Genomic DNA, 20254 nt, shown 5'->3' with positions numbered 1-20254 from the left:
TTAGGTTTGGGAATTCAGACACTTTTCTCCTTGGGAAGGGGGAGAGGGTTTCCACATTTCTTTTTAAAGTGTAACCAGTTGCTGAGGAGCCTTTTTCCTATTTTTTAGTATTTCACCCACACACACACCCACACCAAATCACCCTTCTCCCAGCAATTGGAGGAGCCCAACAGCTCTTTCTGAATGCCTATTGGGGCCTTGTCCTCTCTAATAAGCATTCAGGAAGGACTCCTGGGCTTCTTGAAATATCATGGGTGTTTTTTTAAAAAAAATAAAAAGAATGAATGAAAGAAGGAAGAACTGGCTATGCTTAAAAAAAATAATGAATGTGGAAATCCTGTCTCCCTCCCCAAAGAGAAAATGCTATGAAATTCTCTCTTTCGCAGCCTCTTGCACACAAGTTCTCATGTTTCCATCACCCCTCCCGCCATGAAAAGCCAAAAATAGAATGTTCGAAATTTCAGCATAGGACTACTTATAACTGAATCTTAAAGGCTGCCTTTTCTTTCTACGTAGGGAGTGAACTGAAGGAAGGAGAATACATGGCTGAGAAACTAATAACTTGCAACGGAGGCACGGGTTTCTGCCATCCACGTTCCGAACCATGTCCCTCGGGATTGGTATACGTTAACAACAACTGTCCAGATACAATCCTTCAGAAGTGCTGCGTTCCATGAAGACGTGGGTGTGGCTCCAAGGGCCACTGGCAGATCTGTCTTCAGTCATGAAGAAGGAGATTTTTATTTTTTATTTTTTGCATCCCTTTAAAGAAATCATCTGTTAATTGCATGCCTCAACCCTAGTATTAGGAACAACTGTGTATATTTCTGACACTAGGGGGCGATGGAGAAGGCGTTGCTCATTCCCCTTGATGTCTCTAGCTGGATCAGTCCCTCTTTCTTTTTTGTTCCCTCTGCTTCCTCTTCCTTCTCTGATGATGTCTATAAAAGCACCAATAAAAGCACAAATACATTTCCCAGCCTTTTGCGCCCAAGTTTCCATCACCCCTCCCTCCATGAAAAGCCAAAAATAGAATGGTCGAAATTTCAGCATAGGACTAATTATAACTGAATCTTAAAGGCTGCCTTTTATTTCAATGTAGAGAGTGAACTGAAGGAAGGAGAAGACATGGCTGAGAAACTAATAACTTGCAATGGAGGCAGTGGTTTCTGCCAGCCACGTTCCCTTCCTTGTCCCTCGGGATGGGTATTCGTCTATAACAACTGTCCAAATCCAAGTCTACAGAAGTGCTGCGCTCCATGAAGACGTGGGTGTGGCTCCAAGGTCCACTGGCAGATCTGTCTTCAATCATAATGAAGCAGATTCTTTTGCATCCCTTTAAAGAAATCATCAATTAATTGCATGCCTTGTAATAGGAACAACTGTGTATATTTCTGATTCAGTTCTCCACTTCTAAATCTCATTCACTAGATGTAGCATCATCAGTCCCTAAGGTCCTACCTTTTATCTAACTCACTGTTTGCTCCTTCCTTTTATAAACTTAGGCCTTAGCTAGACCTAAGGTTTATCCTGGGATCATCCCGGGGTCGTCCCTGCCTGCTCCTGGGATCCCCTGTGTGTCATTTAGGTCTTAGCTTGACCTAAGGTTTATCCTGGGATCATCCCGGGGTTGTCCCTGCCTGCTCCCGGGATCCCCTGTTTGTCATTTAGATGCACAGGGATGATCCTGGGATGATTCCGGGATAAACCTTAGGTCTAGCTAAGGCCTCAGTCTAAACACACACACACACACACACACACACAGTGCTCCCAGCTTTTACTCACTGCCAACCGGCATTCAGCTCCCCATGTGTTTGGACTCTCTATTAAACCTTGACCCCCTTGGACTGCAACCCCAACTCTTCCTGCATCTAAAGCCCTAAATCAGTGATTTTTAATGGTTTCCTTGTAGGGGAAGACCTTGAGTTTGAAATATTTAAAGCAGCTGTATATAAAAGATTTTGCTATGGGCCTGAATATTTCAGAAAGAAATTCAGGAGCGCTAATGCTGCTTCATAAGAATCTTACGTGGAGTTAGGCCACGTTAGCTGACCATTTTGGGAAATGGATCACTTGTGTGGAGGGAAAGACCAAACAATATTTAGTTGATCTTATGACAAAGGGTCAACTTGTTTTTTCAAATCCCTCAGGACATAAGATTATGGGTTAGGGACAGAAATCCTAAAAATTATGAAGCTACAGCTCTGCAAGCTGATCAGTTGTCCTTGAGCTGGGGCTATAATATGATGGGCAAGTCTGGTAAAGAGACTAACGTGAAGCCAGGGTATAAGCCTGGAGGGTTCAGAAAGGAAGCTGAAGGAACCAAGAGTCGGTGGGCGACAGAAAAGGCAGGAAACAACACAAGACCGTTGTTTGGTAAAACTGATCTCTCTTGTCATCATTGTGGGCTTATAGGGCATGTACGACCTCAATGCCCTAGGATTATGGACAAGAAGGAGAAAAGGACCTCAGTGAGGAAAGCATATGTTAATAAAGGTTCTGAAGAAGCTAAGAGTCCACAGTGCTACTTGTTAAAGTGGGGTGACTTGCAGGATTCAGATCAGTCTTCGTGAGAGGAGGTGACAGTGAATGGTCGAAGGCATATAGCGGTGCTAGATACTGGAGCACTTATTTCTAGGGGTGTGCTCTGCTCCATTACGGATCCCCGGATCCAAAGCCCTTAGAAATGGAAGCCCTTAGAAATGTTGATGCCCTGTCAGTAGCCAAGGATCTTTTGTAGACTGGGGTTTCCCCATGAAATAATTAGTGACAGAAGATCAGCATTTCTTTCCGATATTATGAGGTGCTTGTGGAGATGTTGTGGTGTGAAACATATCTAGGGTGACCATCTGAAAAGGAGGACAGGGCTCCTGTGTCTTTAATAGTTGCATAGAAAAGGGAATTTCAGCAGGTGTCCTTTGCATATATGAGAACCTGGTGGAATTCCCTCTTCATCACAACAGTTAAAGCTGCAGGAGCTATACCAGATTGACCAGCTTTAAAAGAGGGCAGGGCACCTGCAGCTTTAACTGTTGTGATGAAGAGGAAATTTCACCAAGTTCCCCGTATATATGACACCTGCTGAAATCTCCTTTTCAACACAACTGTGAAAGATACAGGAGCCCTGTCCTCCTTTTCATATGGTCACCCTAAAATATCACATCAACAGCTTTTCACCCCCAGACAAATGGCCTTGTTGAAAAGTTTAATGGCACCATTAAACAAATGATTAAAACATAAGTGGCAGATCATCCCTTTGTTCGGAATAAGAAATTACCCTATTTTTATTTATTTATTTTTGCTTTTCATGAGGTTCCCCAGGAGTCCACAGGGTTTTATCCTTTTGCATTGATGCTAGGGAGAAATGTGTGTGCCCCCCTTATCATTCTTAGGAAAAGCTGGGAGGGAGAATGGGAGGAAGAAAAAGAGTCAGTGGTAAACTATGTCCTGAATTTCCAAAATGGCATGCGAGAAGTAATGGAGCTGGCACATACCAATTTGACCAGAGCACACCTGAAACAGAAAAGCTGGTACAACAAGAATTGCAGGGCCACAAAATTTGATATTGGGGATAAAGTGATGGTATTTTTTCCCAAGAAAAACAATCGACTTGAGGCTGGTTGGGAGGGGCCCTATGTTGTTCGGGGTAAGTCAGACCCAACCACTTCTCAAATTGAGTTGCCAGGTGTGAAAAAGTACAAGGTGGTGCATAACAATATGCTCAAACCTTATTACCAACACACAGACCCTCTTCTCATGTGCTTTCCAAGAGGAGAACGTTAGCAAGTCTGATCTATTGCTGGAAAGGAAGGAAGTGGGTGGCATTGGGAGTATAAACTGGGACAATGGCCTTTGCTAGACCAGGCTATATCTCAGGGTGATACCTGGGATCAACCCTGTGTGTCCAGATGACGCACAGGGGATCCCGGGCTCAGGCAGGGATCAACCCTGCCTGGCCCCAGGATATAGCCTTACACTTTGGGCCCGCTTTTTCCACGGTCCTGGGCTGAGCTCGAAACAAAGAAGTTATAGGTGTTTCCCCCCCCCCCCCATGCAATCCTATGGGTAAAAAGTTCCAAAATGGTGGGCGGAGCTCCACAACTAAGTGGATCACTTCAGAAATGAGCGACTCGCTTTGTGACGCTCCGCGGCTCCCCCGTCCCGATTCACCTCCGCCTTAAACGGAGGCGAAGCAGGCCGCGTCGCTCCCGCTTCTACAACCTGAAACTGAGCGGAGCACAGCCCTAGTGTGGAGAGTTTAGATTAGGCAGGATTGAAAGTAGGGATGTGCTCCGCTTCTAATCAGACAGGCGAATTAGAAGTGGAGCGGGGGGCTTCGCCTGCCCTTAAGGCGGAGGCAAAGAGGATTGGGGGGCCGGCGGAGCGTGGCGAAGAGGATTGAGGTGAAGGACGATCCTTCGCCTCGATCTGGAGCTCCGCTGGAAAGGTAAGTGGGGTTTACCGGGCCCTGCCGCTGTCGCTGTCACCCATGCGGCGACAGCGGCAGGGCCCGGTAAACCCCCCCTCCACTCCCTTACCTGCGTCCATCCACGATCTGTCGGCTTCTTCAATTGAGCCCGCGGTTCGACCAGGAAGTCTAGGCCGCACTTGCGGCCCAGACTTCCTGGTTGAACCGCGGACTCAATTGAAGAAGCCGACGGACCGCGGACGGAGGCAGGTAAGGCCCCCCTCCCCCTTGGTCCCTTACTGGGCTCTGCCGCCGTCGCCGCATGGGCGTTGACGGTGGCAGGGCCTGGTAAACACACACCCCGCCCTCCTCTCCCTTACCTGCCTCCGTCCGCGGTCCATTGACGGAGCTATCGAAAGGGGTGTGAATGGGGTGCCCAATTTTCATAAATTCCCCAAAAATCAGGGGATGATGGGACTGCCTTGAGTCTGGGCGTGCGTGGGTATCCCTGGATAAGCTATAATAGTGGCAAGTTTGAGGTTTTTAACGTGCAAATTGACGGAGCTATCAAAAGGGGTGTGAATGGGGTGCCCGATTTTCATACATTCCCCAAAAATCAGGGTATGATGGGACTGCCTTGAGTCTGGGCATGCGTGGGTATCCCTGAATAAGCTATCATGGTGGCGCGTTTGAGGTTTTTAACGTGCAAATTGACGGTGCTATCGAAAGGGGTGTGAATGGGGTGCCCGATTTTCATAAATTCCCCAAAAATCAGGGGATGATGGGATTGCCTTGAGTCTTGGCGTGCATATGTATACCTCCATGAGGTGTCATGGTGCCAAACTTGGTGTTTCTAACTTTAACAGAAAAAAAGTTGTATACTTTTTTAGCTTAATGCAAGCCTATGGGGGGGGAAATGGAGCTCCGATCCGGAGCGGGGGCGGAGCGAAGCAGCCCGATCCGCAAATCGCGGATCTGGAAAAGAAGCGGAGCGGGGGGTCCGTTCACACCCCTAATTGAAAGTATTATATTTTGATTGGAAGTTTTTTTAAAAACAATAAACTTATTATTTTGATAGCTATCAAGTACCGTGTGTCAGCTTGGCATAATTTACCTGCCTTACAGTTATTAAACACCCACAGTTGCACCTGCGTTTCCTCAAAAACATCCTGTGATAGAGCTCACATCTGTGCCATTCACACAGGACATAATATCAGTTGTACACATCCCCCATTCCCACAAAAGCACCTTTTCTTCAATGTGATTAATACTTTTTTTTCTTATTATTGGAAGAACACAAGTAGTAATTGCCCTATTTAAGAAAATAAGACAGAATTGTGCCTGCTGTAGCCCAGCTCTTCTACTCTTAATATCTGCCTTCGACATGGCTGCTCCAAAATATTTTATTTTATTTTATTATTTATTACATTTTTATACCACCCAATAGCCGAAGCTCTCTGGGCAGTTCACAAAAAATAAAACCATAATAAAACAACAAACAATTTAAAAACACAAATACCAAATACAGTATCAAAAGCACAACCAGGATAAAACCACACAGCAAAATTGATATATGATTAAAATACAGAGTTAGAACAGAAAAATTTAAATGTAAGTTAAAATTAGGTGTTAAAATACTGAGAGAATAAAAAGGTCTTCAGCTGGCAACGAAAAGAGTACAGTGTAGGAGCCAGGCGGACCTCTCTGGGGAGCTCATTCCACAGCGGAGAAAGCCTCCTCCTAGCCCTCACTTCCTTTGGCAGGGTGTCACGGAGAAGGGCCCCTGTAGATGATCTTAAGGTCCGGGCAGGTACATATGGGAGGAGGCGTTCCTTCAAATAATCTGCCCCCAAACCGTTTAAGGCTTTGAATGTCAATACAAGCACTTTGAATCGGGCCTGGACCTGGACTGGCAGCCAATTAAGTTGTAAAAGGACTGGTGTAATGTGATCTCACTGGCCAGATGTTTTTGGAAAATGTTTTTGAAAAGATGTTTTTGAAAAGATGTTTTTGAAAAGATGTTTTTGATAGGGGTGTGCATGGACGCCCCGATCCGCTTCTCTTCCAGATCTGCAATTTGTGGATTGGGCCAATTCGCTCTGCCCCGCCCCACCTATAGTCTGCTCCGCTCCACTCTGCTCCGCTCCGCTGCGGAGCTCCGGATCCAGATCGGATCTCCGCTTTCCCCCCCCATAGGCTTGCATTAAAATCCACAAAAGTATACAACTTTTTTCCTGTTAAAGTTAGAAACCTCAAGTTTGGCACCATGACACCTCATGGACGCATATACATGCATGCCAAGACTCAAGCCAATCCAAGCGTCCCCTGATTTTTGGGGAATTTTTGAAAATCGGACAGCCCATTTTCAGACATGGACTGTTCTCTGACAATTTGACAGATAAAAAAATTTGAAGTGGGCACCCTTGCAGATGCCATCTAGATCCACAATCATGCCAAGTTTCAAGCAAATCCCATCATCCCCTGATTTTTGGCGGGGCTTTAACCTTCTAACTCACCCCAAATCAAGTCCCATGCTAGAACTACGTCAACTTTCATGTTAGAAACCTCAAGTTTGGCACCATGACACCTCATGGATGTATACACATGCATGCCAAGACTCAAGCCAATCCAAGCCTCCCCTGATTTTTGGGGAATTTTTGAAAATCGGACACCCCAGTATCTCAGGGATTTAAAGCTGCAGACAGGGGCCATTTCAAAGGAAATCCCGACATGCCATGAATTGGGGACTAGATAAACCTATATGAATCTTCTTCCACACTTGAAAAATTGATTTGGAACTTCAAAAAGTCTAAGTGAGCGCAGGAAGGACTTATCCCCTGAGTCAAAGCAAGACACACAAAAATCATCCCTGTGAGGTGGGCAGGGGAGGAGGGAGGGAAGGCAGGCAGGCAGCAGACATTTCTGGGGGCACAAGGAAGTGAGCCAAGGATAGTTTCAAAGCCAGTAATGCAAACCATCCCTGTGAGGTGGGAGCAGCACAGAGAGATGCCTTTTCTTTTGCATCCCATAACTAGTAGGCTAGGAGGATAAGAGTAAAGCTTTGTGATCCTTGCTTCAGAGTTGATTGACTGCACTGTGATCACAGCTATTATTAAACAACAACAACAACAATAATAGTAACGTTAATAATAGCAGTACTAATTAATATTAATAGCAATAATAATAACAACAACAACAATAAGGAGTTGAACCACAATGAAAGCCGGCCTGACTTCACTGAAGAGGAAAAACCAGGAGAGCTTGGGCTATGGGGTGTAAATATAAAATGGAATAAATAAATAAATAAATAAATAAATAAACAAACAAACAAACAAAGGAGGGGTGGAATTAAAAGCAGCAGTGTTGCTGAATAAACAACAAGAAGATTTTTTTTTAAAAGGCTATATCTGTCTTTTACCAGTAAGAGGGAAGTGGACGTGCCCAGGGGGAGGGGGAATTAATTATGCCAATTTGACTGGCCCTGTGTAGGGACCAGTCTTTAAGAAGCGACCTGCCACTTCAACTCATGACAGGCATTAGCTTCAGTCTCTCTCCACTGGGTTACACTTTGGAGGGCTCTGATGACCCTCCAGGGTGGGAGAGTGTGTGCACTGGGCACGACCACATGCCCTAGGGGACCTCATCCCCTTGCACCACGTCTGTTCAGTTGTTCACCAAGGTTAGGGTGGGTAGCAGTGCTGTGTTTCCTATCTGTTATTTATTTGCTTAGTATATGATTTGAGGTTGTGTTTGTGCATTTGGTGGGGCTACTGTTTTAAAAAAACACTGGGAAAAGTCCGTTCACAGACTAAGAAAGAGAAGTTTCCCAGTATCCCAAGTTACTAGTATCCCGTTTTGCCTATCCCCTCCTCCAACTTTGGGATCATATGATCATGAATCTGCCTCTCAGCACTTCAAAAAGGTACCTCTCCCGCTTTTTTTACTCAATTTTTCCAAAAATTATAGCAAGTGAACCGCACCACGCAGAGAGCTGAGAGTAGGCTCAAAATGACCCCCAGCCACAACTCTCTAAGCACAACAAGTTTCAGAAAGATAGCTTAAAAAACAACACAGTTATCCCCTATTCTTTTCCGCAATGCAATCCTAAGTGTGAAATTTTTTCAAAATGGCGATCGGAGCGCTCCGCGAAAATAGAAGCGCTTCTCCTATGGGCACTTCTCTTCACCTTGCTTCTAAGGGTCTACGGTCCGCTTCTACTCCGCCTCTGGGCAAGGCGGAGCAGGCCAATTCGCTTCTGATTCTCCGATTCTAATCGGAGCGGAGCACATCCCTAGTTTTTGAAAAATGTATTGATTGTCTGGATCACTCCATCATTCCAAATAACACCATTTGGGACTCACTATGTTAACTGGACTTATAATGCATTCACCTGTACCATTCAAGCTCCGCATCAGTGCTTGGCGGGCAAGTAATGTCCTTTGCTTGAAACTAGGGGTGGGGTGGTATTGTGACAAAACCACAGTGCTTGCCTTGTTGTGTTTGCATTCATGTTTACATATGTTTGCTGTTTAGATAGAACTAGGGGTGTGCACAGACCCCCCGATCCACTTCTCTTTCAGATCCGCAACTTCTGGATCGGGTCTGCTCCGCTCCGCCTATAGTCCGCTCCGGTTCGCTGCAAAGCTCCGAATCCAGATCGGAGCTCCGCTTTCCCCCCCATAGGCTTGCATTGAAATACAAAAGAGCCTACAACTTTTTTTCTGTTAACCTTAGAAACTTCAAACTCAGCACCATGATAGCTTATACATGTATACACATGCATGCCAAGCCTCAAGGCAATCCAAGCCTCCCCTGATTTTGGGGGAGTTTTTAAAAATCGAACAACCCATTTTCAGACATGGGCTGTTCTCTGACATTTTGACAGATAAAAAGTTGGAAGCAGGCACATCCACATTCATGGCAAGTTTCTAGCAAATTCCATCATCCCCTGATTTGGGGGGTCTTTAACTTCTAACGCATCACCCCTAACCCCAGTTCACACCCCTTTCTATATCTCCATCAATTTTCACATTAGAAACCTCAAATTAGGCACCATGACACCTCTTGCATGTATACACATGCATGCCAAGACTCAAGCCAATCCAAGCCTCCCCTGATTTTTGGGGAATTTTTGAAAAACTGACACCCCAGTATCTCAGGGATTTAAAGCTGCAGACAGCTCAATGGGGCCATTTCAAAGGAAATCCCAACATGCCATGAATTGGGGAGTAGATAAACCTAAATATGAATCTTCTTCCAAACTTGAAAAATTTATTTGGGACTTCAAAAAAGTCTAAGTGAGCACAGGAAGATCTTATCCCCTGAGTCAAAGCAAGACATACACAAACCATCCCTGCAAGGCGGGCAGGGGAGGAGGGAGGGAAGGCAGGCAGGCAGGCAGACAGCAGACATTTCTGGGGGCACAAGGAAGTGCGGCAAGGATAGCTTGTTTCTTTCTAAGCCAGCAGTAATGCATTGAGGCGGGCACAGAGGTGGACGACTGGGAGCAAGCATGCCGGAGGCTGCTGGGCACGAACCACAAAGCCCATCTCCCAGGCACCAGGCGGGCAGAGAGGCAGGCAGAGATATGCCATAGATCTATGGGGGAGTCAGTCCCGGCAGAAGCCCCACCACAGCAGCACCCCGGGGGGAAGGCAGGAAGGCAGGCAGGCAGCAGACATTTCTGGGGGCACAAGGAAGTGAGCCAAGGATTGTTTCAAAGCCAGTAATGCAAACCATCCCTGTGAAGCGGGAGCAGCAAAGAGAGATGCCTTTTCTTTTGCTTCCCATAACTACTAGGAGGCTAGGAGGATAAGAGTAAAGTTTTGTGATCCTTGCTTCAGAGTTGATTGACTGCACTGTGCTCACAGCTGTTATTAAACAACAACAACAATAGTAACGTTAATAATAGCAGTACTAATTAATATTAATAGCATTAGTAATAATAACAACAACAACAATAAGGAGTTGAACCACAATGAAAGCCTGCCTGACTTCAATGAAGAGGAAAAACCAGGAAAGCTTGGGCTATGGGGTGTATAATATGGAATAAATAAATAAATAAACAAAGGAGGGGTGGAATTAAAAGCAGCAGTGGTGCTGAATAAACAACAAGAAGAATTTTTTTAAAAGTCTATGTCTGTCTTTTACCAGTAAGAGGAAAGTGGTCGTGCCCAGGGGAAGAGGGATATGCCAATTTTTTACTAGCCCTAAGTAAGTACCAGTTTTTAAGAAGCTCCCTGTCATTTCAACTCATGACAGGCATTAGCTTCTCCAGTCTCCACTGGTTACTCTTTGGAGGGCTCTGATTACCCTCCAAGGGCAGAACACAGTGTGTGTGCACTGGGCATGTCCACATGCCCTAGGGTACCTCATCCCCTTGCACCACATCTATTCAGTTGTTCACCAAGGTTAGGGTGGGTAGCAGTGCAGTGCTACGCCCTTATCTGGACAGAGATAGCCTAGCTACAGTTATCCATGCTCTGATAACCTCTCGCTTGGATTACTGCAATGCGTTATATGTGGGGCTGCCTTTGAAAACAGTCCGGAAGCTTCAGCTGGTACAAAACAGGGCAGCCCGTTTACTAACAGGGACTGGCCGGCGAGATCACATTACGCCAGTCCTTTTCCAGCTTCATTGGCTGCCAGTTCAGGTCCGGGCCCAATTCAAAGTGCTGGTATTGACATTTAAAGCCCTAAATGGTTTGGGGCCAAGTTATTTGAAGGAACGCCTCCTCCCATATGTACATGCCCGGACCTTACGATCATTTACAGGAGCTCTTTTCCGTGAGCCCCTGCCAAAGGAAGTGAGCCAGGTGGCTACTAGAAGGAGGGCTTTCTCTGCTGTGGCACCCAGGTTGTGGAATGAGCTCCCCAGAGAGGTCCGCCTGGCGCCTACACTGTACTGCTTTCGTCGCCAGCTGAAGACCTTTTTATTCTCTCAATATTTTAACACTTAATTTTAACCTAAATTTAAATCTTACTGTTTTAACTCTGTATTTTAATCTTATATCAATTTTGCCGTGTGGTTTTATCCTGGTTGTGCTTTTTATACTGTATTTTGTAATTGTGCTTTTAACCTGTTGGTTGTTTTATTGTGGTTTTAATTTTTGTGAACCGCCCAGAGAGCTTCGGCTATTGGGCGGTATAAAAATGTAATAAATAAATAAATAAACAAATAAATCATCATCATCATAATTTTATTTCTTACCTGCCTCTCCATTGGGGTGGCATTGCCTGGGCAAGCGCCGCTCGCCTGCTTGCTCGGGCGGCGGCGCACGGCGCTCTCTCACCCGCCCTCCCCCCTTGCCATCCCCCTTGCTATCCTTCCCCCTGCCCCTCTCTTCCTCCCCCCCCGGGCCGATGGGCACAGTGCTCGTATGAGCGTTGTGCCAGGTCCGTGGCTTTTCGCAGCTACTCGCGAGTAAACGAGTAGCCGCAAAAAGCACGGACCTTCCCAGACATTTCGCAGCTCCAGCCTGAGGCCGGGGCTGCAAAAAAAGCGCGCCATAAGCGACTTTGCTTATGGCGCGTTGGAGGAGGCCTCAGTGCGGCCTGGGCCCAGATTCCCCTGTGCGTCATCTGGACGCACAGCAGGGAAACCGGGTCTCAAGGCGTGCTAAGGCCTCGTCTAGGAAGGCCCTAAGTATCCCGTTTTGCCTATCCCCTCCTCCAACTTTGGGATTGGAGGATGCTTTATCAGGTGATCATGACTGGGAGTTGAATCTGCCTCTCAGCACTTCAAAAAGGTACCGCTCCTGCTTTTTTTACCCTATTTTTCCAAAAAATATAGCAAGCAAACCACAACATGCAGAGTGCTGAGAGTAGGCTCAAAATGACCCTCTGCCACAACTCTCTAAGCACACAAAATTTCAGAAAGATAGCTTTAAAAACAAAAAAGTTATTCGATAATCTTTTCTGCAATGCAATCATATGGGCAAAAAATCCAAAATGGCGGGCGGATCACTCCGCAAAAAGAGGAGCCCTCCTCTTATGGTCGCTTCTCTTCGCCATGCTCCTCCAGACCCCTGACTCACTTCTCCTCCGCCTCTGGGCAATGCGGATCAGGCCAATTCGCTCCTGCTTGTCAGGTCTGAGGAGAAGCGGAGCACATCCCTAGATAGAACCCATGTAATGGAGCATTAATGATATGGTAGATTGTCATTGTTTGTGGGCTAAGAGAAGAGATTTATGACTGTCCTTATCAATGAGAAGCCCGAGCCAGAAAAACTACAGTTACCTGGGACGTCGATGGAGTTGAACACTCAGTTACTGAGTTAGGGCTTTAGATGCAGGCAGAGTTAGGGTCAAGGCTTACTAGAGAGTCCAAACCCGTGAGGAGCTGGATGAGCAGAACACTGGGCTATGTACGTTGCTTCCAGCATCATCCCTGGGCAGCTCAGCACCTTTTAACTCTTAACAACCTGAGATCAGGTGCTGACAATTGGCCATGCTGTGTCCGAGCTCTGCCAGCCTGCCCACGTGGATCCCTTACTGTCCCTAGCCTGGGCCCAGCTGGGGTTGGAGGAGCCTCTGATCCCCTTCCTCATTGTACGACTCTGTTCAAGGGGCCTCAGCCGGGTCTTGCAACCCCCTGAAAGTAAGGGGTCTTGTTCTACTTGGCAGCTAGTCCCTTCCCCAGGATCTGCTGAAGTTTGTGGGGGAGGCATGCCGCTAGGCACCGAGTAAAAGCTGGGAACACTCTGTGTGTGTGTGTGTGTGTGTGTGTGTGTGTGTGTTTAGACTGAGGCCTTAGCTAGACCTAAGGTTTATCCCGGAATCATCCCAGGATCATCCCTGTGCATCTAAATGACAAACACGGGATCCCAGGAGCAGGCAGGGATGACCCCGGGACGATCCAGGATAAACCTTAGGTCTAGCTAAGGCCTAAATGACACACAGGGGATCCCGGGAGCAGGCAGGGATGACCCCAGGACAATCCTGGGATAAACCTTAGGTCTAGCTAAAGCCTGAGTTTATAAAAGGAAGGAGCAAACAGTGAGTTAGATAAAAGGTAGGACCTTAGGGACTGATGATGCTACATCTAGTGAATGGGATTTAGAAGTGTTACAGAAGGAAGAGGTAAGATGGAGAACTGAATGATTGATGATACAATATAATGCCTCTTGTATTAAATGAAATAAAACCCAACATGTTATTCATCTTTCTACACTACCAATAGTGAACATATTTTCTTGAGCCATTTGGGCATATTGGGTGTCTCTTTGCCTAGAGAATATAGTAGCTGAAGCTTGTGGGTCAGTGAGGGCCATTGACCCAAAGCAGTGGAAGATGGACCTCAGGGCAAGTCACATCCCAGAGATCTTTGCATCCTAATTTGGACATCTGCACAATAGGCTTCCTTGGAAATATTTATCCTAAAGAGTTATTGGTTTCTAAAGACCTCTCATAAGGTTACTACTGTCCAAAAATGAATATAAAAATATTAAAAATATAATCCATGAAGTCAGAACTAGTTTAAATCCAGCACGTCATTCTAATGAAAGTATTCAAGCTGACTTGTTGTGACTTTTCCCTGCACATTTCAGTAAACTCTGGGCCACGTATGTCTAAGCTCATCCTCTAGCCCAAGAACTGCATTATTTAGATCCCACATTGAAGGGCCTCCTGGGTCACTGTAGATGTAATCAAATAGTAAACAGGTCCCTAAACAGATGATACCCAAGAGGAAACCAGGCCCTTCACTGCTGGGAAATCTGATGTGACTGAGAGCAGAGTTGCCTTATGTGGAGAAAGGTTGGCAACACTGCATTTACCATGACAGACAATAAACACAGGCTAGAGCGGTTTGGTGAGCTTCAAATCAACTTTGTTTATTTGTGTTTTTATAGAGAAGGAAGTGGAAGCAGAGGGAACAAAAAAGAAAGAGGGACTGATCCAGCTAGAGACATCAAGGGGAATGAGCAACGCCTCCTCCATCGCCCCCTAGTGTCAGAAATATACACAGTTGTTCCTATTACAAGGCATGCAATTAATTGATGATTTCTTTAAAGGGATGCAAGAAATTCTGCTTCATTATGATTGAAGTCAGATCTGCCAGTGGACCTTGGAGCCTCACCCATGTCTTCATCGAACGCAGCACTTATATTGCCTTGGATTTGGACAGTTGTTGTTAGTGTATACCAATCCCGAAGGACATGAACGGCTGCGTAGAAGGCAGAAACCCCTGCCTCCGTTGCAAGTTGCTCTCTCAGCCATGTCTTCTCCTTCCTTCAGTTCACTCCCTACGTAGAAAGAAAAGGCAGCCTTTAAGATCCAGTTATAATTAGTCCTTTGCTGAAATTTCGACCATTCTATTTTTGGCTTTTCATGGAGGGAGGGGTGATGGAAACTTGGGCACAAGAGGCTGGGAAAGGAGAGAATTTCAGAGCATTTTCTCTTGGGGTAGGGAGACAGGATTTCCACATTCATTTTTTTAAGCGTTGCCAGTTCTTCCTTCTTTCATTCACTCTTTCTATTTTTTTTTAAAAAAACACCCATGATATTTCAAGAAGCCCAGGAGTCCTTCCTGAATGCTTATTAGAGAGGACATGGCCCCAATAGGCATTCAGAAAGAGCTGTTGGGCTCCTCCAATTGCTGGGAGAAGGGTGGTTTTGGTGGGTGGGAGTGGGTGGGTGAGAAACTAAAAAATAGGAAAAAGGCCCCTCAGCAACTGGCTACACTTTAAAAAGAAATGTGGAAACCCTCTCCCCCTTCCCAAGGAGAAAAGTGTCTGAATTCCCAAACCTAATTGTGAAAGAGGCATAAAAACCATCACCCTTTTCACAGGGAGAGAGAGAATTCCTAAAAATAAGGCAGGCTTTGGCTCAGCACTCCTTACTCTCACAAAAACAAACAACATAACATTGAGAAAATCAAACCTGGAATCATGCCCCTCCCCCACCGCCCCCATTTCATTGGTTTGTAGTAGAAACTGAAATTGCAATGACCATATTGTCCTAGAGAGGTGGGCCCACAGGGAGGGTTTTGGACAAATGTGAGAAAGAGATTCACATTTACAATCCACTCATTCCAACATGCATAAGCTCCTTAACTATGATTTGATATAGAATTAAAGGGAGACACCTGGGAATAGTCCAAGGAATCCCAAGGGAACCAGACTTCCTCAGGGATTTCTCCACTCCAGAAACCCACTGGACTAAATCTCTTTTAGCATTTAAAGCATTCTTTTCCAGTGGAATTTAGACTGGATCGCCAATGTTGCTTTCCTCTCTGTGCTCTAAGACCAAAAAGGAAGATCAGACCAGCGGACCAAAAGAGTCTGGGAACCCCACAAGCAGGATATAAGGACCATAGTCCTCTCCAGCCACGACCGGTTATGTGCTACCTCCAATATCTGAGGCAATAAACCAGTTGATGTGAAACATGGCTGGGAGGGTGCTGCTGTGCCCTGCTTTGACGGTTTCTGGTTGACAGCTGGTTGGCCTCTATGTGAACAGAGTACTAGAGGAGATGGACCCTTGGTCTGATCCGGCATAGCACACATCTGATGTCTTATCTGGTGCCCTCTCTCAACGGCTGGTTGCCCCCATGGAGGGAGACGAGGAGATCTGGACCTTGCCATCAGACTATGGTTTGGACTTGAATCATTGGTGTCACCTGATGACCAGTGAAAGAGGAGCGTTGTGTCAGTATCCCATCATCAATAGACTCCTAACAATAAAGGTAAATAATACAAAGCCTATTTACCTACTTCAACAAGTTTAATGATGGGGAATCAATGCTTACATTGCAAGAGCACATATGACTTTAAATCTGAATAATAATTTCACAAGAAAAGAAGATACCAGGACAATATCACGAATGCACACCTAAGGTTCTATAAGCTTCTGTTCAAACTGATTTTGAAGAAAGAGGAGATTCAGGAGTAGTTTGGGTTCTTTTGGGGGGGGGGAGCCCAAGTTGAATGGTCATCTCTGAAAAGAGGGATAAAGGCATATGTGTAGAAGTTCATGAAGCTCACATAAAGGGACCCTTTTTCATCCAGACTTCAGCATAAAAAGTTACTATCCAAATTTAAGTATAAAATGTTTCAGATATATTGCTTCTTATTTAGCAAGAGTATTTGCAGGTTGAAATCTGGATTCTACTCACCAACTGTATCTGGCAGAGTATCTTTAACAGACTGTTCAGCCTGGATCTGGAAAACCAAAAAGGCAACAGCAAAGAGCAGGACAAACATCTTCATGGTGGCCTTTTCTGGAATCTGTGAATAAGACAGAAGATGAGACTGGACAACCTCCTCAGGGCTGGAGACAGGAATAAGACTGAAGAACTTCTGTAGGACAAGATGCGAACATACATGTATTTATACAGATATTTGTGGCAATGAGCCAGGATGTTTAGGTTGAAGGACACCAGGTGCACCTCAAAAACATCTTGTGATAGAGTTCACATCTGTGCCATTCACACAGGCCATAACATCAGTTGTACACATCCCCCATTCGCACAAAAACACCTTTTTCTTCCAGGTTATTAATACTTTTTTCTTATTATTGAAAGAACACAAGTAGTCATTGCCCTACCTAAGGTTTGAAAGCAGTCAGACCTTTTGTGTTAATGTCTATCTGTCCTAAACCTAAAGGAAAATACAATACAAAGTAGATCGTTCGTAAAGAACAATTGGAGTCTTAAAGGGTGTTGACCAAAACAATCAAAAACCTGTTCATACATTTCTTCTTTTGATAGCTCCTCAGTATTTTTCTAACACTACTCAACAAAAACAAGCCGGACATTGATCTTCTCTTATGTCGAATGGAGCCATCTTTTCAACCTTCATAGAATCATAGAATCATAGAATAGCAGAGTTGGAAGGGGCCTACAAGGCTATTGAGTCCAACCCCCTGCTCAATGCAGGAATCCACCCTAAAGCATCCCTGACAGATGGTTGTCCAGCTGTCTCCTGAAGGCCTCTGGTGCGGGAAAGCCCACAACCTCACCAGGCAACTGATTCCATTGTTGTACTGCTCTAACAGTCAGGAAGTTTTTCCTGATGTCCAGCTGGAATCTGGCTTCCTGTAACTTGAGCCCGTTATTCCATGTCCTGCACTCTGGGAGGATCGAGAAGAGATCCTGGCCCTCCTCTGTGTGACAGCCTTTTAAGTATTTGAAGAATGCTATCCTGTCTCCCCTCAATCTTCTCTTCTCCAGGCCCAGTTCTTTCAGTCTCTCTTCATAGGGCTTTGTTTCCAGACCCCTGATCATCCTGGTTGCCCTCCTCTGAACACGCTTCAGCTTGTCTGCATCCTTCTTGAATTGTGGAGCCCAGAGCTGGACGCAATACTCCAGACGAGGCCTAACCAGGCCTGAATAGAAAGGAACCAGTACCTCACGTGATTTGGAAGCTATACTTCTATTAATGCAGCCCAAACTAGCATTGGCCTTTCTTGCAGCCCTATCGCACTGTTGGCTCATATTCAGCTTGTGATCTACAACAATTCCAAGATTCTTCTCGTTTGTAGTATTGCTGAGCCAAGTATCCCCCATCTTGTAACTGTGCATTTGGTTTCTATTCCCTAAATGTAGAACTTGGCATTTGTCCCTATTAAATTTCATTCTGTTGTTATCAGCTCAGCGCTCCAGCCTATCAAGAATAGCATTCGTGAAATGCTAAAGGATTGTTCAATTGTGCATGTTGTAACTGGGAGAGAAAGTGCTTTACGGATGACCGTTTTCAAAGCTGGACACAATTTGTCTTGTCCAATAGTTCAAAAAAAGCATATTGCATATTTTAGAAAATGATGGTGTTACGTGATGTGCTCTCATTAGACCCGTACACAAACTTGCACACGTTCTAATGAGACTTAAACCTGCTTATAAGGAATCTTTTGACACTGGCAATAGAGCGTCTGTGGCTAAGTAAGCCGATTCTTACTTAAGGAACTTACAGCACTGAAGGGGATAACGCCACAATGGCACATTTATTGAGGTTGAAACAAATACAAAGGTACAAGCTAGTTTTGGGGAAATTAGCTGAGCAAGTAGAAGCTTAGAAGCAGTTTCAAGACTGAAAAATAGACTTTTTGAGACTTAAGAGCATACACACACACAGACAACAGGGGAAAGAGTAGAGGGAATCTTTAAAGGCAGTATACCTTTCCTTGGGCTGCAGCCCTTTCCTGTAGACCAGAACTGGGGAGAGTTGCAACTCTTGGTCTTAGGTGAAGAGGAAAAGAATACAGCCAGGCAAAGCACTCACTCATGGCGGCTTGCTCTCACAAGCTGGCATCTGTGTAGTCTATTTTGTGCTTCTCCTTCAAAAGGGAGAGAGAGTTAGCCTGCTTCTTCCCTCTAACTTGAGGGGTTTTTGTGTGTGTGATCTTATCTAAAGATCTACTTGCTATGGGAACAAAAGAGGGTGATTTGGGATGATGGCTGTTCTTGATGCAGCCTGGAGTTCAGCAACAGGGCTGCATTAGCATGTGTATGACCAGGTAAAACTCTTGCCATCCAGCATTCATATTCTGCTTAGTTTATATTCTACCTTTGTCTCTGGGGAATGCATTTGAAGAAGTCTATCAGGAAATGGTTACTTGACCCAGGCCTTCTGTGAATGCTCTCAGTCTGTAGGTGGGGTTTTGGGTCTCTTCAAAATGGAGTCAGTACTGCTCACAGAAGCTTCCTTGTAACAATGGTATATTTGATTGATATGTCGCCCCAAACAATTACACAACAGTTCTAAAGGATTGCAGCATCTTTAGGTCAGAACAAGCAGCATTCCTCTGAGCTTCCTCCTGGCTCAGAAGAGTTCAGAGAGTCCAATGGCAGCCACATTCAATAGTAGTGTTCTGGGAGATCACTAGGGTTGTGCACGCCCTCCCTGAACCACTTCAGATCCCAATCCGAACCTTCCAGATCGGGCCCAAACCGGTTCTGGTCGATCCGTACCACCCCCGATCCACTCTGGAACTGGGCTTAGGAGGTTCAGATCGGCCCACTCCACTTCGGATTCAGGGATCCGTAACGGAGCAAAGCACACCCCTAGAGATCACTCTAAGTCATAATGCATTGTCCTCAACATTTCCACAATGTGCTAGGAATTTTACTTTGAGGATAGATCCTGGATCCTTGAAATGGCTCCTCAACTTTCATGAGCCAAATGGAAAACTCAATCAATTTGAAGAACTTGAAGAGCTTAATTATTCTATGGAACATGTTGCCAAGCAGAGGGTGTGTGTTAGATTTGGCAGCATGGTATCAAGAGAGTTGGCTCCCTGATAACACCAGATTGCCCAGGCAAAGAGGATTCTGGGCTGTTGTGTCAGCATCCCTGGACGCTTTAGAATTTGAACAAGTGCTAAGTTATCAGCAAGTGGTGGGTGGTGATGTTACGCCCCGTGTGAATGGCACAGATGTGAATTCTACCACTGGATGTTTTTCAGCAATTACTTGAAAACACAGGTGCATCTGATGTCCTTCACTCAATATGCCCTGGCTCATTCCACAAATGTCAATATAAATGCATGTACTCTTGTGTCTTGTCCAACAGAGGTTCTTCAGGTGTATTCTTGTCTCCAGCCCTGCAGAGGTTGTGCAGTCTTAATATTCCATCTTATTCTTCTCTCCAGATTCCATGAAAGGCCACCGTGAAGATACTTGTTCTACTCTTTGCTCTTGCCTTCCTGCTTCTCCAGATCCAGGCTGAGCAGTCTGTTAAAAAATCTCTGCCAGATACTGTTGGCGAGTAGCATTTCTGGATTCCTCTAGCTTCATGACAATCAACGTTTATGGCAATTTTCAGGCTTGATTACAGATGGTAAATGGCTCCATTGCAAGAGCTCCATGAACTTTTCACACATGCATTTCTCTCTTTTACCACAGAGGCC

The sequence above is a fragment of the Elgaria multicarinata genome, chromosome 4 (assembly GCF_023053635.1).
Source record: "Elgaria multicarinata webbii isolate HBS135686 ecotype San Diego chromosome 4, rElgMul1.1.pri, whole genome shotgun sequence".
Taxonomy (NCBI): Eukaryota; Metazoa; Chordata; class Lepidosauria; order Squamata; family Anguidae; genus Elgaria; species Elgaria multicarinata.
Note: the sequence above shows the minus strand (reverse complement) of the source record.